Raw genomic sequence first — 17,500 nt, forward strand, 5'->3', positions numbered from 1 at the left:
ATCTTCTGGGTCATCACCAGACAACAGGTCAGGCTCCTCGGACAACTCACTCGGGGTGTTACCGGGTGTGACCCTCCCAACTCCCAATGGATGCTAATGGACATGGGGTGTCATCGGGTATAACAACCTCCCTCCCCTACGGACGCTGATGGACATGGGTGCCACTGGGTGTGACAACCTCCCTTCCCTACCGGACGTTGACAAACATGAGGTGCGACAGGGCGGAACCCTTACGGGCAACAAAACTGGAATGCCACCGGGTGTGGCAATCCCCCTACCAATCTAGGATCCTGGAACCGTACCTCCAGGCGTGGCATTCATGCTAAACCCTAGAACTTGACTGTCTCGATCGGGCAAAAAAGCGGCTTGCTCCATTTTGTTGACCCAGTACCGGGACAGGGACCCGCCAATTCGGAAATAGGGAGACCATCCCCTAAAAAGATACGTAAGTGTTCCTGAACCGCCGAGTGCTAGACTATCGACAAAAAAGAGAAAAAGCAAACAATTAGTGGTGCCCTAATGGGATAGCAAAGAGAAAAAAGCAAAAACAGTCTCTGCAAGTCCGGACACCCAAAGAATGGAGTTGGTCCTTTGCACAAATAACCTTTTCTTGGCCAAAAGCTCAATATAAGCTCCAAAACAATTTGTGAATCATCAGTGCAGAGAGTTACGATTACAGTTGGTAAATTCAAACCCGGCCACGAAGTCATCTTTGAATCCTTTAGCAAGGAACAAACTGCACGGCCAACGTTAACCGTGAGAAATACAGTTGAAATTAACATTTATATTAAAGCATTAATGTCAAAGCCGAGCGAAAGTGATCTTATGTGTGCGTGTGTATGTAAATGCACATATCTAACTTTATAAATATAGAGAAATATGAGAGAGAGAGAGAGAGAGAGAGAGAGAGAGAGAGAGAGAGAGAGAGAGAGCGTAATGTTGTGGTATTGGTATAATAGAAGAAAAAACCAAAGTAGTTAATTACGTGTGCAAGAACTTATAATTATATTTTAAATTTATATTATACATAAAATTAATATATAGTGTTAAACTGATGATGATGATGATGATGATGATGATGATGATGATGATGATGATGATGATGATTCGGCCGATATAGCTTCCGACCTTCTTCCGGTGCATTTCTTCAAACTTGGTCATCTTTGTATCAAACTACGGAACCTATATAATATTTTGAACTGAAACCTTTTATTTAATCCACGGATGTGGATTGTCCTCACTTCGTCAGCCACGACCGAGTTGAAGTGTTAATTATTTGATGCCATTCTTCGTTATTATCGCTCGTAGTGAGGCTTGAACGTTTAATCTTTAGAAGGTTTTAAAGCTTTTACAATATTATACAAGAATGGTCCATTTGAACTCGCGTCTTACCGGTTGAATGGTATGACGGTGGCTGAGTGATTAACGACACGGACTGAAAAGCTGGATGTATCAAGTTCAAATCCAGCTCTTTCCACTGAAACAGTTTCGTCAAATACACACTTGACCCTGTGTCTAACATCCTAAAAGAGGTGTAAATAAAATTAATAATGATTAAATACGCTTATTAATAACAATTAATAAGTGATGAAATTAATTCATTCAATTTTGACCCCCCCCCCCCCATAAAAAAAAAGTACGAATGTGACAGAAGCTGTTTCTTAACAGATAAGTTAATTAACCGAATTCTGTATTTGGATTACGACCAGATGCGTTCAGGCAGGTGCGTGCGTTTGTTTATATCAACATCTTGTCATGCCAATTGGCCGGAGACGGGCATATGAATCGGAGGAATATTACTGCTTTGAAATGAACACGTACTATTTTGATTTTCTCGCTATTTAATTTCTTTTGTTTTTAATGGAAAGGATCCAAACCATATATATTCATGGATAAAAGATATAAAGTCGATATATATATATATATATATATATATATATATATATATATATATATATATATATATATATATATATAATTAACTACCATAATAATTATTATTAATTACCTACCGACACGAGTGTTTCATCCTTTTTTCGGGAATCATCAATGCAGGATGTCACGATTAACACCAGTCATTCGAATCCGGCGACAGAAGCCATCCCTTGTTTCATTAGCAAGGACATAATCCATTCGGCTCCCGTTAACCGCAAGAAATACTGTTGAATTTTAAACATTTGTTAAATGCTTTTTAACGTATGTTAGAGTGATCTAATCATTATATGATGATTTGCGCAGAAAAGCTAAAGTGACCGACTTTATTTCAACTGAAAGTGCTCAACGATAAGAGACGAGTTTCTAAAAGAGGCTGACATAATTATTTAGTATAATGATTATTAAATACCTACAGGCACTAGTGTTTCATCCTTTCGGGAATCTTCAGTGCAGAATGTCACGATTAACATCAGTCGACAGATTCGAACCTGGCGACACACACACACACACACACACACACACACACACACACACACACACACACACACACACACATATATATATATATTCTTAATTATTTATTGTTCTACTCAAAATTATTAATATATTAAAAACAATATAATATTCCAAAAATCACGTAAATTGATAAAGTAGTTTCATTTCTATACTAGACTACCCGTGACCCGTTGGGTCAGTATATTATATTAGCTATGGAATTAATGTATGAGCGTGACACTTGTGGCATAAAGAAAATAGTTTTGACATAACAGAAACATTTCTATGAAAGTATATTAAAATGAAAAAAGAATATAGAGTCGTTCTATTTATAATTGTTTATTTTGGAAAAAAAAAAACTTACAGCCACTGAATTATAAGTGGTTTGCCATACTTATAAGTAAATGTGCATTGGACAGATACCATAATAATTAAAGTTAAATTTTTGATATATCTATTAATTTAAACGTGAAAAAAAAACAATTGGGATGTTGAAAACGTACACAGTAAAACAATACGTTTTATTGTCGCGTTGATTATTTGTTTATGTACGCATGCGCAACCGGAAGTCGTAAACTGGATGTTGTGTTACAACACCCATTACAAGGTCATTTGAGTTTTATAATTATATAGATAAGAAAATCAAATTTTATGAGAAAATGTCTTGCGCGCCATTTTAAAAACAATTTTAAGAAACAGCGAGAAATAACTCAACAATAATTCAAATTTGCAAAATAATTCCAACTTCGACAAATTCCCATTATTCGCTTACAAATGATTTTCTTCTTTAAAAATAAAACTACTTGGTCAATTTGCATGATTTTTGGAAAATAATATTTTCTTTCCGTCACGGGTATGTACATCATACAGAATTTTCTTTCTTTCTTTTTTTTTTAATATAGGGGAATATTCTAAACAAGAACCATTTTTTTAATTTTATATTCACCATAAACAAAACACGTTGCAACTGAGATGTAAGGGTCTACTCTGAATTAGGCATCGGATTTATAGGGGCATCCTAAATGGGGAGTTGTGCAGCGAGATGTTTGTTCACATTACATTTAAATTTCTGCATTTTGGTACAGTCGGCGAAACCAGGAGCAATGAGAGAATTCCAAAAAGCGAACAGTCCGAAGAAACGAGTAGAAAGCTTTACAGCATTTGACGATCTCTATAGTGAAGGGGTGAGATTTTGTTGATTATCGGGTTCGTCGGAGGTATTTACGTTGAGGGTTTAATTTCAAAAGTGGATGACTTTAAATTGCCATTCGTTATGACAAAACTAGTCCTTTTGGAGTTAACATCTTCAATATAGCCATGTTTGTATTCTCGAATGGTTACTCTTAAATAAGTGGCCGACAACATTTCGTCTACCGACTATTCGACATTCCTGTTCCCAGAAAACCCTAATCCAGACCCCCACATCCTATCACGCACTTTATAATAAGTCGTTCTATTTCGCTAATAACGCCCTTCTTTGTTTCGTGATCTTTTGTTTGTTTTTGTTTTTCTTTCTTTTGTTCACTGGTATTACCTTTATTTTAACAGACAGATTAAAAGGGAGACATACCTCCCCCTCCTCGAACAAGATTTATTTTTCTCTCATCTTCGTCTCCCCTCCTTCTCCCTCTCCCTCTCTGTCTCTATCTCTATATCTCTCTCTCTTTCTCTAAATATTTTCTGTTTGTTTTTAGCATTTACCTTCTTTTTAAAATCATATTTCTTTCTTTCTTTCTTTCTCTCTCTCTCTCTCTCTCTCTCTCTTTAATCATATAGTCATCTATATTTTTATAAAGTAATAGGGTTCGTGTGTTTCTGTCTGTGTGTACAGCTCTCCATCATCAACGAAATATAAAGGAGGTAAGAGGGTAGATCTCTCCTGGTAGAGAAACATTAGAACCCATTTTAGGATGTTTCTGTTATAGGAGACATAAGAATCTAGGCCTAATTTCTTTATATACTATTCTACAAACCACCCCCATATCGAATGACTTATGCTCATTTGCATATCACATTATATTAAATCTCTTTAACTAATTACCTCGACCTTATTACATATTGGAAATATTCTAATCATTTCAACTGTACTATTTACAAAATCTATTTAACATTTAATTATTTAATATATTTTCATTTAATTTTATATTCGATTTATTTCACTTTACGTATATTATCAAAACAATTCATTGGCGAGCAAAGCTTTATGTTTTGGGATTGTATTGAAAATGTAATGGAAATTTCAATTTCGTTCCGTTTTAATCTTTTATATTTTACTTGCCAATATAATTGAAAGAATACAATTCAACTATCGTAATTTTATATAAATAAACAAAAACAAATATTTTAAAATAAAACTTTTTTTAAAAATAAATAATTTTATTTTTAAATGAAAAAAATCAATTTAGTAAAATAATTGTATTAAACACCCCCAGCCTTGTCAGCAAACCTGTAAACCTATAAAAGTTAACATTTCGAATGTAAACAGTGATTTTTCGATTTTGTTAGCGCTTGCCGCAATTAAACACAATTAAAACGGAACTAACTTTATTTCCATTCTATTTTTTAAACAACCAATTTTTTTTTAATTAAATAAAACAGGTCAAAATAAACAGATAAGCGCATTTTCTTTTACATTTTTCTTACAACCATTGTCATTTAACCAACTGCAGGATACCGTTACTTTTGTGGGGTTGTTTTGAAAATGGCACGGAGATTATAATTTCGTTCCAATTTAATCTTTCTGGTCGAGCCTATTTCGAAAGCCTGTTTATCATAGATTTGAACTACAAATAATTTATTACATTTTGATTATTACTATCTTAAGACTTAAAGCTTATATTTATTTCATTTTTCTATTTATATATTGAATTAGTTATTTCCAGTCTTATTTAAACTTAGTGCTTTCTTTAAACCGGATGAACCTTTTATAAAAATATGAGTTTAACGTAAAGAACACGAACAAGGTTTTATTCAACTGAATTTCTTCCAGTTTACTAACAAAATATATAAATTTAAAAGAGATATAAATAATAAAATAAAAAGGTTATGTAATTTAAAAGAAATACACGTACTCACAAAAGCAGAACTTTTTTTTACACATTTTTTTCTTTAAAACAATAACAATGAGACTAACAATTACCTAGATCTTAGTAATTATTTGTTTTAATAGAACTGTTTTAATTGTACTGTTTACTTAGTTAACCTAAGTTGGTATTACATTTATTTTACATTTACTTTTTTTTTTTAATTATTACTTTTAGACTGTGACGTTTACACCCGGAAGTAATGAGTCACACGTAGGTCGCTTTTATTCATTCCTTTTGGTCAAGATCAAAGTGTAGTATCTGTTCTTCAGATGCTGCACTTCATTTTCTTGTTCTCTTTCGGTGGAGGAGAAATCCTTCACGACCGAGACAATTTTTATTTTTGTACCTTTTCTCCACGTTAAAAAACGACCCTGGTGTCTAACTCTGTCCCGTGGGGAGGCATAGTAAATAGGTACAATATAATTGTTTATAATTGTACTATTCAGAAATATTATTTATAGTTCGTCCATTTCAGTTAGTATACATTTCCTTTACGCTTAATTAATTTACAATCATTAATATCGTTAAACAATTCCGTTTAAAACCGAAATTATGCCACCCAAACGAAGTAGAAACGAAAGTGAGAAAGAAAGAATGGAAAGATTGGAAGCTAATAGACTAAGAGTTGCTGCAATTCGCTCCAATGAAAACAATTCAGATAGAGAAAGACGTCTAGAACTTAACAGGATACATCAAAGAGAAAGGAGAGCAAGACTGTCAGATTTGGAAAGAGAAACCCAACGTGAAGCTGACAGAACTAGACATGCTGTAAGGCGGTTAAATTCATCACAAGATGAAATTCAAGAAAGGCAAAGATATGCACTGGAAAGAGAAGCAATATTACGATCGAATGAATTATATGAGGTAAGTAGACGTACACAAGGTGAGTTGAGAGTGGCTCAACGACATCAGAATGAATCGGAAACCCAACGAAGCTTTCGCCTATACCAAGGGCAACAACGAGAGGCTGCATGGAGAGAGAGTATGACTTTGCCCCAGCAATTGACAGAAAACGAGGCAGCTAGACAACGAATGACTGCTTTGAGACACCATGAAATAGAACACTGCAATAGAAAAGGATTGCTCTACAACAAAAATGACTCTCTCACTACAGCTGATATAGGAAAAATGGACAAAGTATGTCAACATTGCTCAGCTGTAAAATTTAAAGGAGAAACCCCTGGTTGTTGTTGTTCTTCTGGCAAAGTTGTGCTTGATAGCTTTCCACCACTGCCTCAGTTGCTTCAAGATTTCCTCTCCGGCAATGGTCCCATCTCTAAAGATTTTATGCAAAATCTACGCAGTTATAACAATTGTTTTGCAATGACATCATTTGGTCACAAAATTGCGGCAGTACATGGGTGGAATCCTTCTTTTAGAATTCGAGGCCAGGTTTGCCACCAGATTGGGAGTCTTTTACCACCTGAAGATGAAACAGCAAAGTTTATTCAAGTCTACTTCTTGGATAGTCTGGAAGAGGAACTACATAATCGGGGACGTGACAGTAGACTCAATAGAGACATTCTCCAAAGTCTGACTGAATTTTTACATGAGAACAACAGCTTTATTTATCAGCTGAAAACAACAAAGGAGAGGATTGAAGAAGAACACTTGGTAGAACATAAAGTTGTCATAAGGGAAGACCGAAGGCCGCAAGAAGAGCATCCACGGCGATTCAATGCTCCAACAACAACGTATGAGATTGGAATATTAATGGAGAATGAACCAACAGCTAACCGGGATATTGTCTTGCGTTTTAGAAATGATACATTAAAATGGATCTCCGAACTACATCCCCTCTACGATACTTTAATGTATCCGTTAATGTACCCCTATGGTTCTCCATCTTACAACATCTACATGAAGGCATCCAATGGGCGAAAAGTTACCCAACAGCAATTTTATTCGTACCATTTAATGACTCGGCCTGGAAACTATTTTCTCTGGTACCGAAGGCTATTTCAACAATGGCTGGTGGATGTGTACTGCAAGATTGAAACAGAACGTTTACAGTTCCTGAGGCGTGAGCAACAGACCCTGAGAGCTGACAATTATAGCAACTTGAGAGATTCAATTCTTAGGGAGGATGGGAATCCAGAACAGTTTGGTCAACGAGTTGTACTTCCGGCAACTTATACAGGAGGCCCTCGATACATGTTTGAGCGTCAAAGTGATGCCATGGCATATGTTCGGCGAATGGGCCGAGCCGACCTCTTCATCACGTTCACAACAAATCCAAAGTGAACAGAAATTACAGAAAATTGTCTTCAAGGGCAAGACCCTCAGGATCGTCCAGATATTGTTGCCAGGGTTTTCAGGCAGAAGCTAAAAAAGTTACTTGAATTTATTAAAAAGGGAGGATTTGGCAGGTTGAGGGCTTTCCTGTACAGTATTGAATATCAAAAAAGAGGACTGCCGCATGCACACATCCTCACCTGGCAGGCCCCAGAGGACAAACTTCTACCAGAAAAAATGGATCTCTGCATATCTGCAGAGATCCCTGACAAAGAGGAAGATCCTGATCTTCATGCTAAAGTGATGGCACATATGGTGCATGGACCTTGTGGACCATTTAATCCAAATTGTCCATGTATGATTGACAACAAATGTTCCAAAAAATACCCAAAAGAATTTCTTCAGTGTACCAAGCAAGGCCAAGACTCTTACCCCAAGTACAGGCGAAGAAAACCAGAAGATGGAGGCCAGACTGGTACAATAAGGATGAAGAGAAATGGTCGGTATGTTAATCAAGAAATAACAAACCAGTGGATTGTTCCGTACAACAAGGTCCTCCTTCAGCAGTTCAACGCTCACATTAATGTAGAAATTTGCAGCTCGATCCAAAGCATCAAATATGTCCTCAAATACGTGAATAAAGGATGTGATCAAGCAGTGTTTGAACTACAAAGAACTGATGGAGCAGCTAACCAACAAGGCCAAGTACAAAGTCACATTGTGGATGAGATCCAGCAGTTCCAGAATGCAAGGTATGTCGGCAGTTCAGAGGCAGCCTGGAGGATATTGGAACATCCCATCCATGAACATTTCCCCCCAATTGTACAACTTTCTGTTCATCTTGAAAATGGGCAGCGTGTCATGTTCTCAGCTGATACTGCTCTGGAACGAGCCCAAGGTCCACCGCCTGCCACAACTTTGACAGCATTTTTTCAACTCTGCCATGAGGATGACTTTGCAAGGGGTCTCAAATACGTAGAAGTCCCTGAGTTTTACACTTGGAACAAATCGACAAAGACATGGATGAGAAGAATGCGTGGGGTACAAGTTGAAGGTACTGAAAATGATGATGTATGGAAGGCACCATGCATTGGGAGAATCTACACGATTAGTCCAAAAGCAGGGGAGTGTTATTTCTTACGCCTGTTGAGGTTGCTGGTCCAACTTAATTTCAAAATTTGCGAGCATACAATGGTCAGGTGTTTGAAACATACAGAGCAGCGTGCCTTGCTCGAGGCCTTCTAGAAAATGACCATCACTTGCATCAAGCAGTAGGAGAGGCAAGTGCCACTCAATCACCTTCAAATTTGCGAAGCCTATTTGTGATAATTTTAACAGCCTGTGAGCCAAGAAATCCTCTTGAGATCTGGATGGCTTTTCGTGATGTAATATCTGAAGACATTCTTCACAGATACAGGCAAGAAGTTAACAATCCAGAAGCAGATTTTAATGAGGACATCTACAATAAAACTCTTTGTCTAATTGAAGAAAAAGTTCTCCTTATGTGCGGTCAACCATTGGCAAGCTATGGATTACCTGCACCAATGCAAGGGGGAGATGAAAGACTCGCGAGAGAGTATCAACGTGAAGTTACTTATAATCTTGAAGAACTTCCCTACAAGCAGAAAATATGCAAGAAAAACTGACCGATTCTCAAAGAGAAGTTTACAATTCATTCATGGCAATGTTGGAAGCACAAGGTGAAATGAACAAAAACATGATGTTTCTTGATGCTCCAGGTGGTACGGGCAAGACTTTTGTAATCAATTTGATCCTTGCAAAGATTAGATCCATGAGAAAGATTGTGCTTGCAACAGCATTCAGTGGCATTGCTGCTACTCTACTACAAGGTGGCCGCACTCTTCACAGCACTTTTAAAGTACCCTTGGATACTCATCGAATGGATCAGCCAGTTTGCAAAATTACTGGTAACTCAGCCTTGGCAAATGTAATTAGAGACACCTCTGCAATCATTGTAGACGAAGCCCCAATGACGCACAAGAGTGCTTATGAAGCAATTGACCGAACACTGCAAGACATCACAGGAAACAAGAATCCCATGGGTGGCATTCCAACCTTATTTTGTGGTGATTTCCGTCAAATCCTCCCAGTGGTTAAAAATGGCACAAGGGCTAACATTGTCAATGCAAGTTTGAAACAATCCTATCTCTGGAGGCACGTTATAGTGAAGAGACTGACTACTAATATGAGAGCCTATATCTCTGATAACACAGCTGCAGCAGACTTCTCAAAATTGCTTCTCCAAATCGGTAATGGTCAGTTTCTGTTGTGAAGGAACATAACTGGCTATACACCGGTTACAAACTGTATATATATATTGGACTGTTTGGCAGACAGTGGCAGACAGCGGCAGACAAGCAGTCGCAGTAAGACGGATAGTCTTACGTGTTGATTATCAGACTTTCTTCCCCATACTTGTTACTATGTACTTCTATTTACCTTAGGCGAGCAGCCTTACGTTTCTGTATTATAAATAAACCCCATTACACATACCACTCGGTGTAACTCACGTTTGTCTTTATTTCCTAAGTATTTAGGAATATAACAATGGCGACGAAAGGATGTTCTTTCTCTTAACAGAGATAAATTACCGTACCAAGGACTGTGTACAATGCAAGGATTTTTTGTTTTACGAAAAAAACAAACTACACAAGGATTTTTGACCACGTGCGTCAATGAATTTAAAAATTTTTCCTACCTAAAGTAGCGAAAAGTACGGATTTTTCTTCGTAAAGAACTCACAAGAAATTATAGAAACATGTTCAAGGTAAAGTGGAATTTATATTTATTTTGACAAGTAAAAAAAAAAAAAAAAAAAAAAATGGTCGCAAGTTGAATTCGAAACTACACTAAAGGATTACGAGTTTCGAAAGAAAAAATATAAATACAACGACTATTGTACCATTTTATGCCACGTGGGAACGGCAGCCATATATTTTTTTTTTTTTGGAAAATTAATTGTTTGTTATTGCCTTTATATAAATAATTGGAACTATTTGTCGTGGGAAGTAAGAAATATTTTGTGTATGAACTTACGTTGTTGAAAAAAAAAAAAAAAAAAAAAAAAAAAAAGAATTATTTTACAAAGCCTGTTGAATTACTATGGATGAACTTTGTTGAAACGTGTTGTGTCTGCATATTGCTACTAATTTACGATATACGTAAATTTACGATTTTTCTTTGGAATTATTGTGTAGAATTCGAAAAGACATTTTTGTACTAGAAGCTAACATGGAACAATTAGCAGAGTTAACTAAGGCTCTAGCCCTTAGCATCCAGGAACAGACAAAAATGACTCAACAATTTTTAGCGCAACAACAACAACAACAACAAATTCAACAACAACAGCTACAGCAACAGCTGCAACAACAACAAGAAAGAACACAAAAAACTTTAGAGGCACAACAAGAACAAACAAACATACTACAACGACAAATGTCGACACAGCAAAAGAATTTAGAAAAGCTAATTCTAACGTCGACCGGGAAGAAGACTAATTTTTCTGCCGAGGGTATTTCAAATTCACTAACGGAATTTCGTTACTCCCCGGATACTGGTGTTACTTTCCCTGCATACTACAGAAGATACGAAACAATTTTTACGAAAAGATGTTTAGACTGGACCGATGAGGAAAAAGTTACCCTGCTACTACAAAAACTGGGTACTGATGAAAACACCAAGTATGCAAATCTAATTCTACCAAAAAAACCGGAGGAGGTTTCGTTCGAGGAAACAATTAGTACCTTGTCGAAAATATTTAATAAAAGGGATAGCCTATTTCACTCTAGATACAAATGTTTGAACATTCAGAAGGCAGAAGCTGAAGACTATCTAGAATATGCTTGCACTGTGAACTGTTTATGCGAATCATTTAAATTGAATGAAATTTCCGCAGACCAATTTAAATGTTTAATCTTTGTACAAGGTCTCACAGCACCAAGGGACAAAGATATACGTTCACGGATCCTAACAATTATGGAGGCGGATCCTAACATAACATTGCAAAAAGTCACTGAAGAGTGTCAACGTCTGATTAACATAAAGAAAGACAACACTCGCATTGAAGAGAAAAATATTTTTAAGGTGCAGCAAGTAAAAAGGCAAGGGACCACAAGAAAGTCCAGGTTCCAAGAACACAGGATCCTTAAAGGATACAAAGACCCAAAGCTAAAGTGTAAATGTTGTGGTAGTTTAAGACACAACAATAAGACCTGCTGGTTTAGGAACAAAATATGTTATGAATGTGGTCTCAGAGGTCACAAGGGAACATACTGTGCCCAGAAGAAAAGACAAGGGACCGATAATGTAAATACGCTTCGCATGAATAAAGAAAAAAGCTGCGAAAGACGGAAATATGTTGATGTTCGGATAAATGGACATCTGGTTACATTGCTTCTGGATAGCGGTGCAGATATTAGTATTATAAATGAAGATATATGGAAAAGGATAGGTCGACCTGAATTAACGAAAACCAGAAAGACGGCGAGAAGTGTGTGCGGCAAAAGATTAGAGTTCAAGGGAGAATTAAAATGCAAAGTGACATTCGCTAACCAGACTCATAAATCCAAAGTGTACGTCGTACCAGGAAAGAATACATGCCTGTTTGGGGTAGATTGGATTGTCCTGTTTAATTTATGGGAGAAACCCATAAATTCGTTTTGTAACGTTTTAACTGCAGAAAAAGCAAACCAAAGGGAAGACTTCCTGAAGGATTTGAAAACTGAATTTCCCAATGTTTTTGCCGAAGGACTAGGACTCTGTATTAAGACAGAGGCAAAATTTGAATTAAAGAAAAATGCCACTCCAGTATTCAAACCTAAAAGGAATGTGCCTTTTTCAGCGATGGACGCAATCGAAAAAGAGTTGGATAGACTTCAACAACTGGAAGTCATTGAAAAAGTTAACCACACAGATTGGGCAAGTCCAACCGTGTATGTAAAGAAAAAAAATAACAGAATAAGGGTCTGTGGAGATTTTTCAACGGGTTTAAATGACTGTATATTGGACCATAATTATCCCCTTCCGTCCGCAGAAGATCTGTTCTCTAAGCTTAACGGAGGAAAAATTTTTTCTAAGATAGACCTCTCAGATGCTTACTTGTAAATTAAGATCAGCGATGAATGCTCCAAATACTTAGGCATAAATACTCATAAGGGCATTTTTAAGCTAAAGAGGCTTCCTTTTGGATTAAAGGTTGCTCCTGCTATTTTCCAGCAAATTATGGACACGATGCTGGCAGGGTTGGAATTTTCAATGGCCTACCTTGACGATATCCTAATTAAAAGTGAAAATTTGCAAGATCATAAGAAGCATGTAAAAGAAGTATTCAAAAGAATACAGGAATTTGGTTTTAAATTGAGCCCAGAAAAATGCGATTTTTTTATGAAAAAAATTAAATATCTAGGTCAAATAATCGACAAAGAGGGTCGAAGACCGGATCCACAAAGGACTGAAGCAATTGAAAAGATGCCTGCTCCAGATTCAGTGACAAAATTAAAATCGTTTTTGGGATTAGTTCAATACTATGCAATTTACATCCCTAACATACATAATTTAAGAGCTCCTCTTAACGAGTTACTGAAAAAGGGTGTTAAATGGAACTGGAATAAGGAATGTGAATCTGCTTTCCAAAATATCAAAAGATGTCTACTGTCAGACTTAGCATTGGCACATTTCAATCCAGAAAAGGAACTAATACTAGCAACGGACGCCAGTGATTACGGTGTTGGCGCTGTATTACTTCACAAGTATGAGGATGGTAGGACAAAAGCTATCGCCCATGCTTCAAGAACGTTGGTTGCAGCGGAGAAAAATTACAGCCAAATTGAAAAAGAGGCGCTGTCGATAATATTTGGAATTACAAAGTACAATCGATTTCTTCATGGACGATCTTTTATTTTGCAAACCGACCATAAACCCCTACTTACCATATTTGGATCAAAGAAAGGCATTCCCACACATACTGCGAATCGATTACAGCGATGGGCTGTAACCCTCTTAAACTATCAGTTTAAGATGGAACATGTATCCTCAAAAAAGTTAGGACACGCAGATGCATTATCACGGTTGATCCCTAAAAGAAGCGAAAGTTTCGAAGAAACGGTAATTGCTGCGCTTAAAGACGAAAGTGAATGTACAAGTTCAATGTGTAATATGATACGTGAACTTCCGGTAACTTTCGAAAAAATAAAAAAAGAGGCAGTAAATGACATTTTCATTAAGAAAATGAAAAATCAATTGGGATGGATAAAAAAAAATAAAAAGGTAGATCAAACAACGCCTTTTTCCATCTGTGAAGATGTGCTCATGTATGGTGAGAGGATCGTAATTCCACTAACGTTACAGAGGAAAATTCTGAAGGAATTTCATACAGGTCATCCGGGCATTTCGAGAATGAAATCCCTTATGAGAGGATATGTGTACTGGCCTGGTATGGACAAGGAAGTTGAAAAATGTGTCAAGACATGCAGAGGATGTCAATTAGCAGCTCGAGATCCTCCAGTAAAAACGACGCCATGGCCAAAGACGGACCTACCCTGGTCACGTCTGCATATTGATTATGCGGGACCTATAAATGGTTATTTTTACTTGATTATTGTAGATTCTTTTTCAAAATGGCCAGAAATATTTAAGTTTAGACATCCAACAGCAAAAAACACTGTGAGTGCGCTTAATGAAATTTTTAGCCGTTTTGGAGTGCCAAAAACCTTAGTGAGCGATAATGGAACAGCATTTACTGCTCATGAATTCAAAGAATTCTGTGACTCACTAAATATTCTACATATGACAACACCTGTGTACCATCCACGATCGAATGGGTTGGCCGAAAAATTTGTAGATACGTTTAAAAGGGCACTTAAGAAAAATCTTACTACGGACACAGACGAACAATGTATTCAAACATTTTTAGCAATTTACAGGGTGACACCAAATCCTAATAATAATGTCAATTCTTCCCCGGCTGAGCTAATGTTTGCAAGAAAGATAAGATCTGTCTTCGATAGGCTGCTACCAGAGAAAAAGAAAGTTTTCAAAAAAGAAAACCTTAATATCAAGTGCTTCTCCCCAGGTGAAAATGTATATTTCAAAAATTTTCAAAATGGACGAAATCAGTGGGTTGAAGGTATTATCAAAAAAAGGATTGGGAGCATGGTCTATACCATCCAAGGATTAAGTTTTGTCTGCAAAAGACACAGAAATCAAATACGTCCCAGACTGTCTCCAAATGTGGAAGAGACACCAATGGAAACATTGTGCGATATTTTTGATATACCAAAACCAGCGTGTGTACCGCAAACAATGAATATTTCGCCTGAACCGACCATACGGGCTGGACAGAAACCTTTACCCCGGGTAACGCTGACCAGAAGGAAAAGCGCAAGAAAGAGAAAAGTTACCAGGAGATTAAGCCCTGACCCTAAAAGGAAGAGGTATTTAAGCTAAAATCAGGAAGATTTCAGCTTCAGGGGGAGGTGTTGTGAAGGAACATAACTGGCTATACACCGGTTACAAACTGTATATATATATTGGACTGTTTGGCAGACAGTGGCAGACAGCGGCAGACAAGCAGTCGCAGTAAGACGGATAGTCTTACGTGTTGATTATCAGACTTTCTTCCCCATACTTGTTACTATGTACTTCTATTTACCTTAGGCGAGCAGCCTTACGTTTCTGTATTATAAATAAACCCCATTACACATACCACTCGGTGTAACTCACGTTTGTCTTTATTTCCTAAGTATTTAGGAATATAACAGTTTCCTATCACTTCTTCACCTGACACAATTAAGATTCCAACTGCGCTTGGTAAATGTGTCGGTAATCAGAAGCAACTGAAAGACAAAGTGTACCCAGACCTGCAAAACAATGGAAAATCACCGGATTGGCTTGCTGAGAGGGCTATTATTTCGCCATTAAACAGCAATGTGAATCATTTGAACAATTCAATAATGGATGAATTTCCAGGAGACACAAAGCAATACAAGTCAGTTGATTCGGCTACTAATGAATATGAAGCTGTTCACTACCCTGTGGAGTTTTTAAACTCTTTGGAGATATCTGGAATGCCTCCACACATTTTAAATCTCAAAATTGGATCGCCAATCATGATTCTTCGATCCTTGGAACCGCCAAAAACAACAAACGGAACCAGATGTGTTATCACCAGATTGCACACCAATGTACTTGAGGCCACCATTTCCTGTGGTCCCTACAAAGGCGAAACCGTTCTACTGCCAAGGATCCCCTTAGTTCCATCGGACTCAGTACTTCCATTTAAATTCCGGAGACTCCAATTTCCTGTGAAGGTGTGTTTTGCAATGAGCATAAACAAAAGTCAAGGTCAGACATTTAACACCATTGGCATAGACTTGACATCAGACTGCTTCAGTCACGGTATTGTTCTACGTCTCCATCAGCCGGACAGGAAGTTCAGAAAAACTCTACATTCTGGCTCCAAATCAAAGCAGCAGAAATGTAGTTTACCCTGAGGCTCTTTAGTGAAAAGTTCAAGAAATGGACATGAGGAAAAACTGACATGATCTGATTGTGGTAAGTTTTTAGTATTGAATGTGCAAGATAAAATTTAAGCAAGAGTTGAAAATGACTTCAATGAAAAATTTACTATGTAACATCAAGTAACCTTCCTTTTTGATGAAAATGTTTTGTGAAGTTCCTGATTGAATTTCAGTCACTACAAGAGGTAGTTAAAATGTTAATCACCTTATGCAATCGTTGCTCTTACAACATCAACTTACTGGAAAGGTGCCCACAGATTTTGGTACCCGAGTGCGCAACAAAGCTCCGTGCGAAGCACGGGTATCTTTGCTAGTAATAAAATATACTTTTTAATCATTTTTTTTTAATTTTTAAGTTTTGAATAAAATAATAAAACGAAACGAAATAAAATTAATTCTTTTTATTATTATTTATTTAAAAATTAAAAAAAATTACAACTAAAAAGTATATTTTATTATCATTTTTATTAAAAAGAAGACAAATAGAAAAAAGATTTTGGATATTTTTTCTATAGATAACAAACCGAAAAAGTGCTAAAAAAATGGCAAATATATAACAAATAAATGTTACCAAAGGCAAGATAAGTACCCTTCTACCTAAGACGGTGACAGTTATTAGATGTATTTTTATAAGTATTTTGTTTCATTTTCCAGTTTTGAACGATTATCGAGACTCTAAGGATGACAACCTCCAGGTCAGCTATCTTTTAGTTTCAAACTTAAACGCTTTAAAATAAGTTAAACACCAAAATTTTATCCAGGTAGGCAGTAGAGTAACTTATCTTGCCTTTGGTAACATTTATTTGTTAAATATTTGTTTCTTGGCCACTTTTTTTCGGTTTGTTGTCTATAGTAAAACATGCCGGAAAAATTTTAAAAGTTACCTTGTTAAGAAAGATACTTACCTTTCCAGTCGTCTAAGATTAATTTTTCTATTCTTTTCCTCCTCTTCCACTCTCCTCCTTCCCCTCCCACTCTCTTTGTCTCCCCCTAACCCTCTTCCCCCTCTCTAAATACATTCTCGTACTTTATCATTTTAGCATTTGCTTTTTTTTTAATTGCATTACTTTATCCTTTCTTCCCCCCCCCCCCCTTTAATTGTTCACCCCCCCCTTTTTTAATAAAAAGAAAAGAAAGGAAATAAAAGAAAAACAAAACATTTTTATGTTACCTCCCTTTCTTTTTTCTTTTCTTTCCTTCCGTCCTTTTTTT

General features: G+C 36.6%; 1 protein-coding gene across 7 annotated transcripts in view; it reads left to right on the forward strand.

Moving 5' to 3' along the window:
- The window catches only part of LOC145241536 (unconventional myosin-VI-like), a 381,082-nt gene that overhangs the window by 86,265 nt on the left and 277,317 nt on the right, over positions 1–17,500 (forward strand). The window contains exon 1 of one of the 7 annotated variants that reach the window (XM_080104591.1): positions 17,323–17,500. This exon is cut by the window's right edge and continues 125 nt beyond it. The exons of 5 other annotated variants lie outside the window; for them this stretch is intronic. The gene's annotated coding sequence lies outside the window, so the exon portion shown is untranslated. Of the gene's footprint in view, positions 1–17,322 lie in introns of those variants that run through there. One more of the 7 variants, XM_080104588.1, reaches the window with a different exon arrangement.

The sequence above is a fragment of the Euprymna scolopes genome, chromosome 20 (assembly GCF_053919585.1).
Source record: "Euprymna scolopes isolate OS-2025 chromosome 20, ASM5391958v1, whole genome shotgun sequence".
In the NCBI taxonomy this organism is placed as follows: Eukaryota; Metazoa; Mollusca; class Cephalopoda; order Sepiida; family Sepiolidae; genus Euprymna; species Euprymna scolopes.